Raw genomic sequence first — 20,709 nt, forward strand, 5'->3', positions numbered from 1 at the left:
TGCTTGAATGCAGTGGCAAAGTGAGCAAGAGACTCACGTCTGAGCATACCCTGCCAAATTATGGCGATCAAAGCGGTACAAAAGGGGGTGGTGATGGACGGAGCATCAGAACCAATCAAAAACTCACACCCAGTCAACAGATCTGGGTTTGATCATCACCGTTCTTTAGCCCAGTCTGCCACGCCAGTTCAGACATGGCTATATGCAAATCAGTCTGACCTGTGCCTCATGGGAACAGTCCAGCCCGAACTGCTAAGCTATGCCTTCCCTAGACCGGAAACAAGCTTCCTAGGACCGGTTTCTGGCATTTCAGCCGTCTTCTTCCAGGCATGCTTGAATCCAGTGGCAAAGTGAGCAAGGGACTCACGTTTGAGCATACCCTGCCAACTTATGGCGATCAAAGCGGTACAAAAGGGGGTGGTGATGGACGGAGCATCAGAACCGATCAAACACTCACACCCAGTCAACAGATCGGGGTTTGATCCATCACCCTTCTTTAGCCCACTCTGCCACCCCAGTTCAGACATGGCCATATGCAAATCAGTCTGACCCTGTGCCTCATGGGAACAGTCAGGCCCAAACTGCCAAGCTATGCCTTCCCTGGACCGGAAACAAGCTTCCTAGGACCGGTTTCTGGCATTTCAGCCGTCTTCAGCAAGGCTTGCTTGAATCCAGTGGCAAAGTGAGCAAGGGACTCACGTCTGAGCATACCCTGCCAACTTATGGCTATCAAAGCGGTACAAAAGATGGGGTGGTGATGGACGGAGCATCAGAACCAATCAAACACTCACACCCAGTCAACAGATCTGGGTTTGATCCATCACCGTTCTTTAGTCCACTCTGCCACCCCAGTTCAGACATGGCCATATGCAAATCAGTCTGACCCTGTGCCTCATGGGAACAGTCCAGCCTGAACTGCCAAGCTATGCCTTCCCTGGACCGGAAACAAGCTTCCTAGGACCGGTTTCTGGCATTTCAGCCGTCTTCAGCCAGGCTTGCTTGAATCCAGTGGCAAAGTGAGCAAGGGACTCACGTCTGAGCATACCCTGCCAACTTATGGCGATTAAAGCGGTACAAAAGGGGGGGTGGTGATGGACAGAACATCAGAACCAATCAAACACTCACACCCAGTCAACAGATCTGGGTTTGATCCATCACCGCTCTTTAGCCCACTCTGCCACCCCAGTTCAGACATGGCCATATGCAAATCAGTCTGACCCTGTGCCTCCTGGGAACAGTCCAGCCCGAACTGCCAAGCTATGCCTTCCCTGGACCGGAAACAAGCTTCCTAGGACCAGTTTCTGGCATTTCAGCCATCTTCAGCCAGGCTTGCTTGAATCCAGTGGCAAAGTGAGCAAGGGACTCACGTCTGAGCATACCCTGCCAACTTATGGCGATCAAAGCGGTACAAAAGGGGGGGCGGTGATGGACGGAGTATCAGAACCAATCAAACACTCACACCCAGTCAACAGATCTGGGTTTGATCCATCACCGTTCTTTAGCGCACTCTGCCACCCCAGATCAGACATGGCCATATTCAAATCAGTCTGACCCTGTGCCTCATGGGAACAGTCCAGCCCGAACTGCCAAGCTATGCCTTCCCTGGACCGGAAACAAGCTTTCTAGGACCGGTTTCTGGCATTTCAGCCGTCTTCAGCCAGACTTGCTTGAATCCAGTGGCAAAGTGAGCAAGGGATTCACGTCTGAGCATACCCTGCCAACTTATGGCAATCAAAGCGGTACAAAAGTGGGGGTGGTGATGGACGAAGCATCAGAACCAATCAAACACTCACACCCAGTCAACAGATCTGGGTTTGATCCATCACCGTTTTTTAGCCCACTCTGCCACCCCAGTTCAGACATGGCCATATGCAAATCAGTCTGACCCTGTGTCTCATGGGAACAGTCCAGCCCGAACTGCCAAGCTATGCCTTCCCTGGAACGGAAACAAGCTTCCTTGGACTGGTTTCTGGCATTTCAGCCGTCTTCAGCCAGGCTTGCTTGAATCCAGTGGCAAAGTGAGCAAGGGACTCACGTCTGAGCATACCCTGCCAACTTATGGCGATCAAAGCGATACAAAAGGGGGGGTGGTGATGGACGGAGCATCAGAACCAATCAAACACTCACACCCAGTCAACAGATCTGGGTTTGATCCATCACCGTTCTTTAGCCCACTCTGCCACCCCAGTTCAGACGTGGCCATATGCAAATCAGTCTGACCATGTGCCTCATGGGAACAGTCCAGCCCGAACTGCTAAGCTATGCCTTTCCTGGACCGGAAACAAGCTTCCTAGGACCGGTTTCTGGCATTTCAGCCGTCTTCAGCCAGGCTTGCTTAAATCCAGTGGCAAAGTGAGCAAGGGACTCACGTTTGAGCATACCCTGCCAACTTATGGTGATCAAAGCAGTACAAAAGGGGGTGGTGACGGACGGAGCATCAGAACCAATCAAACACTCACACCCAGTCAACAGATCTGGGTTTGATCCGTCACCGTTCTTTAGCCCACTCTGCCACCCCAGTTCAGACATGGCCATATGCAAATCAGTGGGACCCTGTGTCTCATGGGAACAGTCCAGCCCGAACTGCCAAACTATGCCTTCCCTGGACCGGAAACAAGCTTCCTAGGACCGGTTCCTGGCATTTCAGCCAGCTTCAGCCAGGCTTGCTTGAATCCAGTGGCAAAGTGAGCAAGGGACTCACGTCTGAGCATACCCTGCCAACTTATGGCGATCAAAGCGGTACAAAAGGGGGTGGTGATGGACGGAGCATCAGAACCAATCAAACACTCACACCCAGTCAACAGATCTGGGTTTGATCCATCACCGTTCTTTAGCCACCTCTGCCACCCCAGTTCAGACATGCAAATCAGTCTGACCCGGTGCCTCATGGGAACAGTCCAGCCCGAACTGCCTAGCTATGCCTTCCCTGGACTGGAAACAAGATTCCTAGGACCGGTTTCTGGCATTTCAGCCGTCTTCAGCCAGGCTTGCTTGAATCCAGTGGCAAAGTGAGCAAGGGACTCACGTCTGAGCATACCCTGCCAACTTATGCCGATCAAAGCGGTACAAAAGGGGGTGGTGATGGACGGAGCATCAGAACCAATCAAACACTCACACCCAGTCAACAGATCTGGGTTTGATCCATCACTGTTCTTTAGCTCACTCTGCCACCCCAGCTCAGTCATGGCCATATGCAAATCAGTCTGACCCTGTGCCTCATGGGAACAGTCCAGACCGAACTACCAAGCCATGCCTTCCCTGGACCGGAAACAAGCTTCCTAGGACCGGTTTCTGGCATTTCAGCCGTCTTCAGCCAGGCTTGCTTGAATCCAGTGGCAAAGTGAGCAAGGGACTCACGTCTGAGCACACCCTGCCAACTTATGGCGATCAAAGCGATACAAAAGGGGGGGTGGTGATGGACGGAGCATCAGAACCAATCAAACACTCACACCCAGTCAACAGATCTGGGTTTGAACCATCACCGTTCTTTAGCCCACTCTGCCACCCCAGTTCAGACGTGGCCATATGCAAATCAGTCTGACCCTGTGCCTCTTGGGAACACTCCAGCCCGAATTGCTAAGCTATGCCTTCCCTGGACCGGAAACAAGCTTCCTAGTACCGGTTTCTGGCATTTCAGCCGTCTTCAGCCAGGCTTGCTTGAATCCAGTGGCAAAGTGAGCAAGGGACTCACGTTTGAGCATACCCTGCCAACTTATGGCGATCAAAGCAGTACAAAAGGGGGTGGTGATGGACGGAGCATCAGAACCAATCAAACACTCACACCTAGTCAACAGATCTGGGTTTTATCCATCACCGTTCTTTAGCCACCTCTGCCACCCCAGTTCAGACATGGCTATATGCAAATCAGTCTGACCTGTGCCTCATGGGAACAGTCGAGCCCGAACTGCTAAGCTATGCCTTCCCTGGACCGGAAACAAGCTTCCTAGGACCGGTTTCTGGCATTTCAGCCGTCTTCTGCCAGGCATGCTTGAATCCAGTGACAAAGTGAGCAAGGGACTCACGTTTGAGCATACCCTGCCAACTTATGGCGATCAAAGCGGTACAAAAGGGGGTGGTGATGGACGGAGCATCAGAACCAATCAAACACTCACACCCAGTCAACAGATCGGGGTTTGATCCATCACCCTTCTTTAGCCCACTCTGCCACCCCAGTTCAGACATGGCCATATGCAAATCAGTCTGACCCTGTGCCTCATGGGAACAGTCAGGCCCAAACTGCCAAGCTATGCCTTCCCTGGAGCGGAAACAAGCTTCCTAGGACCGGTTTCTGGCATTTCAGCCGTCTTCAGCAAGGCTTGCTTGAATCCAGTGGCAAAGTGAGCAAGGGACTCACGTCTGAGCATACCCTGCCAACTTATGGCTATCAAAGCGGTACAAAAGATGGGGTGGTGATGGACGGAGCATCAGAACCAATCAAACACTCACACCCAGTCAACAGATCTGGGTTTGATGCATCACCGTTCTTTAGCCCACTCTGCCACCCCAGTTCAGACATGGCCATATGCAAATCAGTCTGACCCTGTGCCTCATGGGAACAGTCCAGCCTGAACTGCCAAGCTATGCCTTCCCTGGACCGGAAACAAGCTTCCTAGGACCGGTTTCTGGCATTTCAGCCGTCTTCAGCCAGGCTTGCTTGAATCCAGTGGCAAAGTGAGCAAGGGACTCACGTCTGAGCATACCCTGCCAACTTATGGCGATTAAAGCGGTACAAAAGGGGGGGTGGTGATGGACAGAGCATCAGAACCAATCAAACACTCACACCCAGTCAACAGATCTGGGTTTGATCCATCACCGTTCTTTAGCCCACTCTGCCACCCCAGTTCAGACATGGCCATATACAAATCAGTCTGACCCTGTGCCTCATGGGAACAGTCCAGCCCGAACTGCCAAGCTATGCCTTCCCTGGACCGGAAACAAGCTTCCTAGGACCGGTTTCTGGCATTTCAGCCGTCTACAGGCAGGCTTGCTTGAATCCAGTGGCAAAGTGAGCAAGGGACTCACGTCTGAGCATACACTGCCAACTTATAACGATCAAAGAGGTACAAAAGGGGGTGGTGATGTACGGAGCATCAGAACCAAACACTCACACCCAGTCAACAGATCTGGGTTTGATCCATCACCGTTCTTTAGCCCACTCTGCCACCCCAGTTCAGACATGGCCATATGCAAATCAGTGGGACCCTGTGTCTCATGGGAACAGTCCAGCCCGAACTGCCAAACTATGCCTTCCCTGGACCGGAAACAAGCTTCCTAGGACCGGTTCCTGGCATTTCAGCCAGCTTCAGCCAGGCTTGCTTGAATCCAGTGGCAAAGTGAGCAAGGGACTCACGTCTGAGCATACCCTGCCAACTTATGGCGATCAAAGCGGTACAAAAGGGGGTGGTGATGGACGGAGCATCAGAACCAATCAAACACTCACACCCAGTCAACAGATCTGGGTTTGATCCATCACCGTTCTTTAGCCACCTCTGCCACCCCAGTTCAGACATGCAAATCAGTCTGACCCGGTGCCTCATGGGAACAGTCCAGCCCGAACTGCCTAGCTATGCCTTCCCTGGACTGGAAACAAGATTCCTAGGACCGGTTTCTGGCATTTCAGCCGTCTTCAGCCAGGCTTGCTTGAATCCAGTGGCAAAGTGAGCATGGGACTCACGTCTGAGCATACCCTGCCAACTTATGCTGATCAAAGCGGTACAAAAGGGGGTGGTGATGGACGGAGCATCAGAACCAATCAAACACTCACACCCAGTCAACAGATCTGGGTTTGATCCATCACTGTTCTTTAGCTCACTCTGCCACCCCAGCTCAGTCATGGCCATATGCAAATCAGTCTGACCCTGTGCCTCATGGGAACAGTCCAGACCGAACTACCAAGCCATGCCTTCCCTGGACCGGAAACAAGCTTCCTAGGACCGGTTTCTGGCATTTCAGCTGTCTTCAGCCCGGCTTGCTTGAATCCAGTGGCAAAGTGAGCAAGGGACTCACGTCTGAGCACACCCTGCCAACTTATGGCGATCAAAGCGATACAAAAGGGGGGGTGGTGATGGACGGAGCATCAGAACCAATCAAACACTCACACCCAGTCAACAGATCTGGGTTTGAACCATCACCGTTCTTTAGCCCACTCTGCCACCCCAGTTCAGACGTGGCCATATGCAAATCAGTCTGACCCTGTGCCTCTTGGGAACACTCCAGCCCGAATTGCTAAGCTATGCCTTCCCTGGACCGGAAACAAGCTTCCTAGGACCGGTTTCTGGCATTTCAGCCGTCTTCAGCCAGGCTTGCTTGAATCCAGTGGCAAAGTGAGCAAGGGACTCACGTTTGAGCATACCCTGCCAACTTATGGCGATCAAAGCAGTACAAAAGGGGGTGGTGATGGACGGAGCATCAGAACCAATCAAACACTCACACCTAGTCAACAGATCTGGGTTTTATCCATCACCGTTCTTTAGCCACCTCTGCCACCCCAGTTCAGACATGGCTATATGCAAATCAGTCTGACCTGTGCCTCATGGGAACAGTCGAGCCCGAACTGCTAAGCTATGCCTTCCCAGGACCGGAAACAAGCTCCTAGGACCGGTTTCTGGCATTTCAGTCGTCTTCTGCCAGGCATGCTTGAATCCAGTGACAAAGTGAGCAAGGGACTCACGTTTGAGCATACCCTGCCAACTTATGGCGATCAAAGCGGTACAAAAGGGGGTGGTGATGGACGGAGCATCAGAACCAATCAAACACTCACACCCAGTCAACAGATCGGGGTTTGATCCATCACCCTTCTTTAGCCCACTCTGCCACCCCAGTTCAGACATGGCCATATGCAAATCAGTCTGACCCTGTGCCTCATGGGAACAGTCAGGCCCAAACTGCCAAGCTATGCCTTCCCTGGAGCGGAAACAAGCTTCCTAGGACCGGTTTCTGGCATTTCAGCCGTCTTCAGCAAGGCTTGCTTGAATCCAGTGGCAAAGTGAGCAAGGGACTCACGTCTGAGCATACCCTGCCAACTTATGGCTATCAAAGCGGTACAAAAGATGGGGTGGTGATGGAGGGAGCATCAGAACCAATCAAACACTCACACCCAGTCAACAGATCTGGGTTTGATGCATCACCGTTCTTTAGCCCACTCTGCCACCCCAGTTCAGACATGGCCATATGCAAATCAGTCTGACCCTGTGCCTCATGGGAACAGTCCAGCCTGAACTGCCAAGCTATGCCTTCCCTGGACCGGAAACAAGCTTCCTAGGACCGGTTTCTGGCATTTCAGCCGTCTTCAGCCAGGCTTGCTTGAATCCAGTGGCAAAGTGAGCAAGGGACTCACGTCTGAGCATACCCTGCCAACTTATGGCGATTAAAGCGGTACAAAAGGGGGGGTGGTGATGGACAGAGCATCAGAACCAATCAAACACTCACACCCAGTCAACAGATCTGGGTTTGATCCATCACCGTTCTTTAGCCCACTCTGCCACCCCAGTTCAGACATGGCCATATACAAATCAGTCTGACCCTGTGCCTCATGGGAACAGTCCAGCCCGAACTGCCAAGCTATGCCTTCCCTGGACCGGAAACAAGCTTCCTAGGACCGGTTTCTGGCATTTCAGCCGTCTACAGGCAGGCTTGCTTGAATCCAGTGGCAAAGTGAGCAAGGGACTCACGTCTGAGCATACACTGCCAACTTATAACGATCAAAGAGGTACAAAAGGGGGTGGTGATGTACGGAGCATCAGAACCAATCAAACACTCACACCCAGTCAACAGATCTGGGTTTGATCCATCACCGTTCTTTAGCCCACTCTGCCACCTCAGTTTAGACATGGCCATATGCAAATCAGTCTGATCCTGTGCCTCATAGGAACAGTCCAGCCCGAACTGCCAAGCTATGCCTTCCCTGGACCGGAAACAAGCTTCCTAGGACCGGTTTCTGGCATTTCAGCCGTCTTCAGCCAGGCTTGCTTGAATCCAGTGGCAAAGTGAGCAAGGGACTCACGTCTGAGCATACCCTGCCAACTTATGGCGATCAAAGCAGTACAAAAGAGGGTGGTGATGGACGGAGCATCAGAACCAATCAAACACTCACACCCAGTCAACAGATCTGGGTTTGATCCATCACCGCTCTTTAGCCCACTCTGCCACCCCAGTTCAGACATGGCCATATGCAAATCAGTCTGACCCTGTGCCTCCTGGGAACAGTCCAGCCCGAACTGCCAAGCTATGCCTTCCCTGGACCAGAAACAAGCTTCCTAGGACCAGTTTCTGGCATTTCAGACATCTTCAGCCAGGCTTGCTTGAATCCAGTGGCAAAGTGAGCAAGGGACTCACGTCTGAGCATACCCTGCCAACTTATGGCGATCAAAGCAGTACAAAAGGGGGGGCGGTGATGGACGGAGTATCAGAACCAATCAAACACTTACACCCAGTCAACAGATCTGGGTTTGATCCATCACCGTTCTTTAGCGCACTCTGCCACCCCAGATCAGACATGGCCATATTCAAATCAGTCTGACCCTGTGCCTCATGGGAACAGTCCAGCCCGAACTGCCAAGCTATGCCTTCCCTGGACCGGAAACAAGCTTTCTAGGACCGGTTTCTGGCATTTCAGCCGTCTTCAGCCAGACTTGCTTGAATCCAGTGGCAAAGTGAGCAAGGGATTCACGTCTGAGCATACCCTGCCAACTTATGGCAATCAAAGCGGTACAAAAGGGGGGGTGGTGATGGACGAAGCATCAGAACCAATCAAACACTCACACCCAGTCAACAGATCTGGGTTTGATCCATCACCGTTTTTTAGCCCACTCTGCCACCCCAGTTCAGACATGGCCATATGCAAATCAGTCTGACCCTGTGTCTCATGGGAACAGTCCAGCCTGAACTGCCAAGCTATGTCTTCCCTGGAATGGAAAAAAGCTTCCTTGGACTGGTTTCTGGCATTTCAGCCGTCTTCCGCCAGGCTTGCTTGAATCCAGTGGCAAAGTGAGCAAGGGACTCACGTCTGAGCATACCCTGCCAACTTATGGCGATCAAAGCGATACAAAAGGGGGGGTGGTGATGGACGGAGCATCAGAACCAATCAAACACTCACACCCAGTCAACAGATCTGGGTTTGATCCATCACCGTTCTTTAGCCCACTCTGCCACCCCAGTTCAGACGTGGCCATATGCAAATCAGTCTGACCCTGTGCCTCATGGGAACACTCCAGCCCGAACTGCCAAGCTATGCCTTCCCTGGACCGGAAACAAGCTTCCTAGGACCAATTTCTGGCATTTCAGCCGTCTTCAGCCAGGCTTGCTTGAATCCAGTGGCAAAGTGAGCAAGGGACTCACGTCTGAGCATACCCTGCCAACTTATGGCGATCAAAGCGGTACAAAAGGGGGTGGTGATGGACGGAGCATCAGAACCAATCGAAAACTCACACCCAGTCAACAGATCTGGGTTTGATCCATCACCGTTCTTTAGCCCACTCTGCCACCCCAGTTCAGACATGGCTATATGCAAATCAGTCTGACCCTGTGCCTCATGGGAACAGTCCAGCCCGAACTGCAAAGCTATGCCTTCCCTGGACCGGAAACAAGCTTCCTAGGACCGGTTTCTGGCATTTCAGCCGTCTTCTGCCAGGCATGCTTGAATCCAGTGGCAAAGTGAGCAAGGGACTCACGTTTGAGCATACCCTGCCAAATTATGGCGATCAAAGCAGTACAAAAGGGGGTGGTGATGGACGAAGCATCAGAACCAATCAAACACTCACACCCAGTCAAAAGATTTGGGTTTGATCCATCGCCGTTCTTTAGCCCACTCTGCCACCCCAGTTCAGACATGGCCATATGCAAATCAGTGTGACCCTGTGTCTCATGGGAACAGTCCAGCCCAAACTGCCAAACTATGCCTTCCCTGGACCGGAAACAAGCTTCCTAGGACCGGTTCCTGGCATTTCAGCCGTCTTCAGCCAGGCTTGCTTGAATCCAGTGGCAAAGTGAGCAAGGGACCCACGTCTGAGCATACCCTGCCAACTTATGGCGATCAAAGCGGTACAAAAGGGGGTGGTGATGGACGGAGCATCAGAACCAATCAAACACTCACACCCAGTCAACAGATCTGGGTTTGATCCATCACCGTTCTTTAGCCCACTCTGCCACCCCAATTCAGACATGGACATATACAAATCAGTCTGACCCTGTGCCTCATGGGAACAGTCCAGCCCGAACTGCCAAGCTATGCCTTCCCTGGACCGGAAACAAGCTTCCTAGGACCGGTTTCTGGCATTTCAGCCGTCTACAGGCAGGCTTGCTTGAATCCAGTGGCAAAGTGAGCAAGGGACTCACGTCTGAGCATACACTGCCAACTTATAACGATCAAAGAGGTACAAAAGGGGGTGGTGATGTACGGAGCATCAGAACCAAACACTCACACCCAGTCAACAGATCTGGGTTTGATCCATCACCGTTCTTTAGCCCACTCTGCCACCCCAGTTCAGACATGGCCATATGCAAATCAGTGGGACCCTGTGTCTCATGGGAACAGTCCAGCCCGAACTGCCAAACTATGCCTTCCCTGGACCGGAAACAAGCTTCCTAGGACCGGTTCCTGGCATTTCAGCCAGCTTCAGCCAGGCTTGCTTGAATCCAGTGGCAAAGTGAGCAAGGGACTCACGTCTGAGCATACCCTGCCAACTTATGGCGATCAAAGCGGTACAAAAGGGGGTGGTGATGGACGGAGCATCAGAACCAATCAAACACTCACACCCAGTCAACAGATCTGGGTTTGATCCATCACCGTTCTTTAGCCACCTCTGCCACCCCAGTTCAGACATGCAAATCAGTCTGACCCGGTGCCTCATGGGAACAGTCCAGCCCGAACTGCCTAGCTATGCCTTCCCTGGACTGGAAACAAGATTCCTAGGACCGGTTTCTGGCATTTCAGCCGTCTTCAGCCAGGCTTGCTTGAATCCAGTGGCAAAGTGAGCATGGGACTCACGTCTGAGCATACCCTGCCAACTTATGCTGATCAAAGCGGTACAAAAGGGGGTGGTGATGGACGGAGCATCAGAACCAATCAAACACTCACACCCAGTCAACAGATCTGGGTTTGATCCATCACTGTTCTTTAGCTCACTCTGCCACCCCAGCTCAGTCATGGCCATATGCAAATCAGTCTGACCCTGTGCCTCATGGGAACAGTCCAGACCGAACTACCAAGCCATGCCTTCCCTGGACCGGAAACAAGCTTCCTAGGACCGGTTTCTGGCATTTCAGCTGTCTTCAGCCCGGCTTGCTTGAATCCAGTGGCAAAGTGAGCAAGGGACTCACGTCTGAGCACACCCTGCCAACTTATGGCGATCAAAGCGATACAAAAGGGGGGGTGGTGATGGACGGAGCATCAGAACCAATCAAACACTCACACCCAGTCAACAGATCTGGGTTTGAACCATCACCGTTCTTTAGCCCACTCTGCCACCCCAGTTCAGACGTGGCCATATGCAAATCAGTCTGACCCTGTGCCTCTTGGGAACACTCCAGCCCGAATTGCTAAGCTATGCCTTCCCTGGACCGGAAACAAGCTTCCTAGGACCGGTTTCTGGCATTTCAGCCGTCTTCAGCCAGGCTTGCTTGAATCCAGTGGCAAAGTGAGCAAGGGACTCACGTTTGAGCATACCCTGCCAACTTATGGCGATCAAAGCAGTACAAAAGGGGGTGGTGATGGACGGAGCATCAGAACCAATCAAACACTCACACCTAGTCAACAGATCTGGGTTTTATCCATCACCGTTCTTTAGCCACCTCTGCCACCCCAGTTCAGACATGGCTATATGCAAATCAGTCTGACCTGTGCCTCATGGGAACAGTCGAGCCCGAACTGCTAAGCTATGCCTTCCCAGGACCGGAAACAAGCTCCTAGGACCGGTTTCTGGCATTTCAGTCGTCTTCTGCCAGGCATGCTTGAATCCAGTGACAAAGTGAGCAAGGGACTCACGTTTGAGCATACCCTGCCAACTTATGGCGATCAAAGCGGTACAAAAGGGGGTGGTGATGGACGGAGCATCAGAACCAATCAAACACTCACACCCAGTCAACAGATCGGGGTTTGATCCATCACCCTTCTTTAGCCCACTCTGCCACCCCAGTTCAGACATGGCCATATGCAAATCAGTCTGACCCTGTGCCTCATGGGAACAGTCAGGCCCAAACTGCCAAGCTATGCCTTCCCTGGAGCGGAAACAAGCTTCCTAGGACCGGTTTCTGGCATTTCAGCCGTCTTCAGCAAGGCTTGCTTGAATCCAGTGGCAAAGTGAGCAAGGGACTCACGTCTGAGCATACCCTGCCAACTTATGGCTATCAAAGCGGTACAAAAGATGGGGTGGTGATGGACGGAGCATCAGAACCAATCAAACACTCACACCCAGTCAACAGATCTGGGTTTGATGCATCACCGTTCTTTAGCCCACTCTGCCACCCCAGTTCAGACATGGCCATATGCAAATCAGTCTGACCCTGTGCCTCATGGGAACAGTCCAGCCTGAACTGCCAAGCTATGCCTTCCCTGGACCGGAAACAAGCTTCCTAGGACCGGTTTCTGGCATTTCAGCCGTCTTCAGCCAGGCTTGCTTGAATCCAGTGGCAAAGTGAGCAAGGGACTCACGTCTGAGCATACCCTGCCAACTTATGGCGATTAAAGCGGTACAAAAGGGGGGGTGGTGATGGACAGAGCATCAGAACCAATCAAACACTCACACCCAGTCAACAGATCTGGGTTTGATCCATCACCGTTCTTTAGCCCACTCTGCCACCCCAGTTCAGACATGGCCATATACAAATCAGTCTGACCCTGTGCCTCATGGGAACAGTCCAGCCCGAACTGCCAAGCTATGCCTTCCCTGGACCGGAAACAAGCTTCCTAGGACCGGTTTCTGGCATTTCAGCCGTCTACAGGCAGGCTTGCTTGAATCCAGTGGCAAAGTGAGCAAGGGACTCACGTCTGAGCATACACTGCCAACTTATAACGATCAAAGAGGTACAAAAGGGGGTGGTGATGTACGGAGCATCAGAACCAATCAAACACTCACACCCAGTCAACAGATCTGGGTTTGATCCATCACCGTTCTTTAGCCCACTCTGCCACCTCAGTTTAGACATGGCCATATGCAAATCAGTCTGATCCTGTGCCTCATAGGAACAGTCCAGCCCGAACTGCCAAGCTATGCCTTCCCTGGACCGGAAACAAGCTTCCTAGGACCGGTTTCTGGCATTTCAGCCGTCTTCAGCCAGGCTTGCTTGAATCCAGTGGCAAAGTGAGCAAGGGACTCACGTCTGAGCATACCCTGCCAACTTATGGCGATCAAAGCAGTACAAAAGAGGGTGGTGATGGACGGAGCATCAGAACCAATCAAACACTCACACCCAGTCAACAGATCTGGGTTTGATCCATCACCGCTCTTTAGCCCACTCTGCCACCCCAGTTCAGACATGGCCATATGCAAATCAGTCTGACCCTGTGCCTCCTGGGAACAGTCCAGCCCGAACTGCCAAGCTATGCCTTCCCTGGACCAGAAACAAGCTTCCTAGGACCAGTTTCTGGCATTTCAGACATCTTCAGCCAGGCTTGCTTGAATCCAGTGGCAAAGTGAGCAAGGGACTCACGTCTGAGCATACCCTGCCAACTTATGGCGATCAAAGCAGTACAAAAGGGGGGGCGGTGATGGACGGAGTATCAGAACCAATCAAACACTTACACCCAGTCAACAGATCTGGGTTTGATCCATCACCGTTCTTTAGCGCACTCTGCCACCCCAGATCAGACATGGCCATATTCAAATCAGTCTGACCCTGTGCCTCATGGGAACAGTCCAGCCCGAACTGCCAAGCTATGCCTTCCCTGGACCGGAAACAAGCTTTCTAGGACCGGTTTCTGGCATTTCAGCCGTCTTCAGCCAGACTTGCTTGAATCCAGTGGCAAAGTGAGCAAGGGATTCACGTCTGAGCATACCCTGCCAACTTATGGCAATCAAAGCGGTACAAAAGGGGGGGTGGTGATGGACGAAGCATCAGAACCAATCAAACACTCACACCCAGTCAACAGATCTGGGTTTGATCCATCACCGTTTTTTAGCCCACTCTGCCACCCCAGTTCAGACATGGCCATATGCAAATCAGTCTGACCCTGTGTCTCATGGGAACAGTCCAGCCTGAACTGCCAAGCTATGTCTTCCCTGGAATGGAAAAAAGCTTCCTTGGACTGGTTTCTGGCATTTCAGCCGTCTTCCGCCAGGCTTGCTTGAATCCAGTGGCAAAGTGAGCAAGGGACTCACGTCTGAGCATACCCTGCCAACTTATGGCGATCAAAGCGATACAAAAGGGGGGGTGGTGATGGACGGAGCATCAGAACCAATCAAACACTCACACCCAGTCAACAGATCTGGGTTTGATCCATCACCGTTCTTTAGCCCACTCTGCCACCCCAGTTCAGACGTGGCCATATGCAAATCAGTCTGACCCTGTGCCTCATGGGAACACTCCAGCCCGAACTGCCAAGCTATGCCTTCCCTGGACCGGAAACAAGCTTCCTAGGACCAATTTCTGGCATTTCAGCCGTCTTCAGCCAGGCTTGCTTGAATCCAGTGGCAAAGTGAGCAAGGGACTCACGTCTGAGCATACCCTGCCAACTTATGGCGATCAAAGCGGTACAAAAGGGGGTGGTGATGGACGGAGCATCAGAACCAATCAAAAACTCACACCCAGTCAACAGATCTGGGTTTGATCCATCACCGTTCTTTAGCCCACTCTGCCACCCCAGTTCAGACATGGCTATATGCAAATCAGTCTGACCCTGTGCCTCATGGGAACAGTCCAGCCCGAACTGCAAAGCTATGCCTTCCCTGGACCGGAAACAAGCTTCCTAGGACCGGTTTCTGGCATTTCAGCCGTCTTCTGCCAGGCATGCTTGAATCCAGTGGCAAAGTGAGCAAGGGACTCACGTTTGAGCATACCCTGCCAAATTATGGCGATCAAAGCAGTACAAAAGGGGGTGGTGATGGACGAAGCATCAGAACCAATCAAACACTCACACCCAGTCAAAAGATTTGGGTTTGATCCATCGCCGTTCTTTAGCCCACTCTGCCACCCCAGTTCAGACATGGCCATATGCAAATCAGTGTGACCCTGTGTCTCATGGGAACAGTCCAGCCCAAACTGCCAAACTATGCCTTCCCTGGACCGGAAACAAGCTTCCTAGGACCGGTTCCTGGCATTTCAGCCGTCTTCAGCCAGGCTTGCTTGAATCCAGTGGCAAAGTGAGCAAGGGACCCACGTCTGAGCATACCCTGCCAACTTATGGCGATCAAAGCGGTACAAAAGGGGGTGGTGATGGACGGAGCATCAGAACCAATCAAACACTCACACCCAGTCAACAGATCTGGGTTTGATCCATCACCGTTCTTTAGCCCACTCTGCCACCCCAATTCAGACATGGACATATACAAATCAGTCTGACCCTGTGCCTCATGGGAACAGTCCAGCCCGAACTGCCAAGCTATGCCTTCCCTGGACCGGAAACAAGCTTTCTAGGACCGGTTTCTGGCATTTCAGCCGTCTTCAGCCAGACTTACTTGAATCCAGTGGCAAAGTGAGCAAGGGACTCACGTCTGAGCATACCCTGCCAACTTATGGCAATCAAAGCGGTACAAAAGGGGGGGTGGTGATGGACGAAGCATCAGAACCAATCAAACACTCACACCCAGTCAACAGATCTGGGTTTGATCCATCACCGTTTTTTAGCCCACTCTGCCACCCCAGTTCAGACATGGCCATATGCAAATCAGTCTGACCCTGTGTCTCATGGGAACAGTCCAGCCCGAACTGCCAAGCTATGCCTTCCCTGGAACGGAAACAAGCTTCCTAGGACTGGTTTCTGGCATTTCAGCCGTCTTCAGCCAGGCTTGCTTGAATCCAGTGGCAAAGTGAACAAGGGACTCACGTCTGAGCATACCCTGCCAACTTATGGCGATCAAAGCGATACAAAAGGGGGGGTGGTGATGGACGGAGCATCAGAACCAATCAAACACTCACACCCAGTCACCAGATCTGGGTTTGATCCATCACCGTTCTTTAGCCCACTCTGCCACCCCAGTTCAGACGTGGCCATATGCAAATCAGTCTTACCCTTTGCCTCATGGGAACACTCCAGCCCGAACTGCTAAGCTATGCCTTCCCTGGACCGGAAACAAGCTTCCTAGGACCGGTTTCTGGCATTTCAGCCGTCTTCAGCCAGGCTTGCTTGAATCCAGTGGCAAAGTGAGCAAGGGACTCACGTTTGAGCATACCCTGCCAAATTATGGCGATCAAAGCAGTACAAAAGGGGGTGGTGATGGACGAAGCATCAGAACCAATCAAACACTCACACCCAGTCAACAGATTTGGGTTTGATCCATCGCCGTTCTTTAGCCCACTCTGCCACCCCAGTTCAGACATGGCCATATGCAAATCAGTGTGACCCTGTGTCTCATGGGAACAGTCCAGCCCAAACTGCCAAACTATGCCTTCCCTGGACCGGAAACAAGCTTCCTAGGACCGGTTCCTGGCATTTCAGCCGTCTTCAGCCAGGCTTGCTTGAATCCAGTGGCAAAGTGAGCAAGGGACCCACGTCTGAGCATACCCTGCCAACTTATGGCGATCAAAGCGATACAAAAGGGGGTGGTGATGGACGGAGCATCAGAACCAATCAAACACTCACACCCAGTCAACAGATCTGGGTTTGATCCATCACCGTTCTTTAGCCACCTCTGCCACCCCAGTTCAGACATGCAAATCAGTCTGACCCGGTGCCTCATGGGAACAGTCCAGCCCGAACTGCCAAGCTATGCCTTCCCTGGACCAGAAACAAGATTCCTAGGACCGGTTTCTGGCATTTCAGCCGTCTTCAGCCAGGCTTGCTTGAATCCAGTGGCAAAGTGAGCAAGGGACTCACGTCTGAGCATACCCTGCCAACTTATGGCGATCAAAGCGGTACAAAAGGGGGTGGTGATGGACGGAGCATCAGAACCAATCAAACACTCACACTCAGTCAACAGTTCTGGGATTGATCCATCACCGTTTTTTAGCCACCTCTGCCACCCCAGTTCAGACATGCAAATCAGTCTGACCCGGTGCCTCATGGGAACAGTCCAGCCCAAACTGCTAAGCTATGCCTTCCCTGGACCGGAAACAAGGTTCCTAGGACCGGTTGCTGGCATTTCAGCCATCTTCAGCGAGGCTTGCTTGAATCCAGTGGCAAATAGAGCAAGGGACTCACGTCTGAGCATACCCTGCCAACTTATGGCGATAAAACCGGTACAAAAGGGGATGGTGATGGACGGAGCATCAGAACCAATCAAACACTCACACCCAGTCAACAGATCTGGGTGTTATCCATCACCGTTCTTTAGCCCACTCTGCCACTCCAGTTCAGACATGGAAATATGCAAATCAGTCTGACCGTGTGCCTCATGGGAACAGTCCAGCCCGAACTGCCAAGCTATGCCTTCCCTGGACCGGAAACAAGCTTCCTAGGACCGGTCTCTGGCATTTCAGCCGTCTTCAGCCAGGCTTGCTTGAATCCAGTGGCAAAGTGAGCAAGGGACTTACGTCTGAGCATACACTGCCAACTTATGGCAATCAAAGCGGTACAAAAGGGGGGGTGGTGATGGCCGGAGCATCAGAACCAATCAAACACTCAAACCTAGTCAACAGATCTGGGTTTGATCCATCACCGTTCTTTAGCCAACTCTGCCACCCCAGTTCAGACATGGCCATATGCAAATCAGTCTTACCGTGTGCCTCGTGGGAACAGTCCAGCACGAACTGCCAAGCTATGCCTTCCCTGGAACGGAAACAAACTTCCTAGGACCGGTTTCTGGCATTTCAGCCGTCTTCAGCCAGGCTTGCTTGAATGCAGTGGCAAAGTGAGCAAGAGACTCACGTCTGAGCATACCCTGCAAAATTATGGCGATCAAAGCGGTACAAAAGGGGGTGGTGATGGACGGAGCTTCAGAACCAATCAAAAACTCACACCCAGTCAACAGATCTGGGTTTGATCATCACCGTTCTTTAGCCCACTCTGCCACGCCAGTTCAGACATGGCTATATGCAAATCAGTCTGACCTGTGCCTCATGGGAACAGTCCAGCCCGAACTGCTAAGCTATGCCTTCCCTAGACCGGAAACAAGCTTCCTAGGACCGGTTTCTGGCATTTCAGCCGTCTTCTTCCAGGCATGCTTGAATCCAGTGGCAAAGTGAGCAAGGGACTCACGTTTGAGCATACCCTGCCAACTTATGGCGATCAAAGCGGTACAAAAGGGAGTGGTGATGGACGGAGCATCAGAACCGATCAAACACTCACACCCAGTCAACAGATCGGGGTTTGATCCATCACCCTTCTTTAGCCCACTCTGCCACCCCAGTTCAGACATGGCCATATGCAAATCAGTCTGACCCTGTGCCTCATGGGAACAGTCAGGCCCAAACTGCCAAGCTATGCCTTCCCTGGACCGGAAACAAGCTTCCTAGGATCGGTTTCTGGCATTTCAGCCGTCTTCAGCAAGGCTTGCTTGAATCCAGTGGCAAAGTGAGCAAGGGACTCACGTCTGAGCATACCCTGCCAACTTATGGCTATCAAAGCGGTACAAAAGATGGGGTGGTGATGGACGGAGCATCAGAAACAATCAAACACTCACACCCAGTCAACAGATCTGGGTTTGATCCATCACCGTTCTTTAGCCCACTCTGCCACCCCAGTTCAGACGTGGCCATATACAAATCAGTCTGACCCTGTGCCTCATGGGAACACTCCAGCCCGAACTGCCAAGCTATGCCTTCCCTGGACCGGAAACAAGCTTCCTAGGACCGGTTTCTGGCATTTCAGCCGTCTTCAGCCAGGCTTGCTTGAATCCAGTGGCAAAGTGAGCAAGGGACTCACGTCTGAGCATACCCTGCCAACTTATGGCGATCAAAGCGGTACAAAAGGGGGTGGTGATGGACGGAGCATCAGAACCAATCAAAAACTCACACCCAGTCAACAGATCTGGGTTTGATCCATCACCGTTCTTTAGCCCACTCTGCCACCCCAGTTCAGACATGGCTATATGCAAATCAGTCTGACCCTGTGCCTCATGGGAACAGTCCAGCCCGAACTGCAAAGCTATGCCTTCCCTGGACCGGAAACAAGCTTCCTAGGACCGGTTTCTGGCATTTCAGCCGTCTTCTGCCAGGCATGCTTGAATCCAGTGGCAAAGTGAGCAAGGGACTCACGTTTGAGCATACCCTGCCAAATTATGGCGATCAAAGCAGTACAAAAGGGGGTGGTGATGGACGAAGCATCAGAACCAATCAAACACTCACACCCAGTCAAAAGATTTGGGTTTGATCCATCGCCGTTCTTTAGCCCACTCTGCCACCCCAGTTCAGACATGGCCATATGCAAATCAGTGTGACCCTGTGTCTCATGGGAACAGTCCAGCCCAAACTGCCAAACTATGCCTTCCCTGGACCGGAAACAAGCTTCCTAGGACCGGTTCCTGGCATTTCAGCCGTCTTCAGCCAGGCTTGCTTGAATCCAGTGGCAAAGTGAGCAAGGGACCCACGTCTGAGCATACCCTGCCAACTTATGGCGATCAAAGCGGTACAAAAGGGGGTGGTGATGGACGGAGCATCAGAACCAATCAAACACTCACACCCAGTCAACAGATCTGGGTTTGATCCATCACCGTTCTTTAGCCCACTCTGCCACCCCAATTCAGACATGGACATATACAAATCAGTCTGACCCTGTGCCTCATGGGAACAGTCCAGCCCGAACTGCCAAGCTATGCCTTCCCTGGACCGGAAACAAGCTTTCTAGGACCGGTTTCTGGCATTTCAGCCGTCTTCAGCCAGACTTACTTGAATCCAGTGGCAAAGTGAGCAAGGGACTCACGTCTGAGCATACCCTGCCAACTTATGGCAATCAAAGCGGTACAAAAGGGGGGGTGGTGATGGACGAAGCATCAGAACCAATCAAACACTCACACCCAGTCAACAGATCTGGGTTTGATCCATCACCGTTTTTTAGCCCACTCTGCCACCCCAGTTCAGACATGGCCATATGCAAATCAGTCTGACCCTGTGTCTCATGGGAACAGTCCAGCCCGAACTGCCAAGCTATGCCTTCCCTGGAACGGAAACAAGCTTCCTAGGACTGGTTTCTGGCATTTCAGCCGTCTTCAGCCAGGCTTGCTTGAATCCAGTGGCAAAGTGAACAAGGGACTCACGTCTGAGCATACCCTGCCAACTTATGGCGATCAAAGCGATACAAAAGGGGGGGTGGTGATGGACGGAGCATCAGAACCAATCAAACACTCACACCCAGTCACCAGATCTGGGTTTGATCCATCACCGTTCTTTAGCCCACTCTGCCACCCCAGTTCAGACGTGGCCATATGCAAATCAGTCTTACCCTTTGCCTCATGGGAACACTCCAGCCCGAACTGCTAAGCTATGCCTTCCCTGGACCGGAAACAAGCTTCCTAGGACCGGTTTCTGGCATTTCAGCCGTCTTCAGCCAGGCTTGCTTGAATCCAGTGGCAAAGTGAGCAAGGGACTCACGTTTGAGCATACCCTGCCAAATTATGGCGATCAAAGCAGTACAAAAGGGGGTGGTGATGGACGAAGCATCAGAACCAATCAAACACTCACACC

The sequence above is a fragment of the Triturus cristatus genome, chromosome 2_2, assembly GCF_964204655.1.
Source record: "Triturus cristatus chromosome 2_2, aTriCri1.1, whole genome shotgun sequence".
Classification (NCBI taxonomy): domain Eukaryota; kingdom Metazoa; phylum Chordata; class Amphibia; order Caudata; family Salamandridae; genus Triturus; species Triturus cristatus.